We start from the raw sequence: 231 nt of genomic DNA, 5'->3' as shown, positions 1-231 counted from the left end.
AACAAACACAGCAAACCAGACAGCCAAATAAGGACAGCGTCAGTCCGTGGTATCTGCTGGCGTCCTCTCGCTACCATCTGCCAGAAGCAGCTCACTAACACTATAATTACATAATGGCTCCACGAACCTAACACCTCATCGCCCTTAGCAACCCGGACGCATATGCAGTACCGCGCCAATCACTGGCGAGGACCGGACTCGCTGTATCACTTACGTTTGCTGTTACTATTG

Source organism: Penaeus monodon, chromosome 32 (assembly GCF_015228065.2).
Source record: "Penaeus monodon isolate SGIC_2016 chromosome 32, NSTDA_Pmon_1, whole genome shotgun sequence".
NCBI classification, from domain to species: domain Eukaryota; kingdom Metazoa; phylum Arthropoda; class Malacostraca; order Decapoda; family Penaeidae; genus Penaeus; species Penaeus monodon.
Note: the sequence above shows the minus strand (reverse complement) of the source record.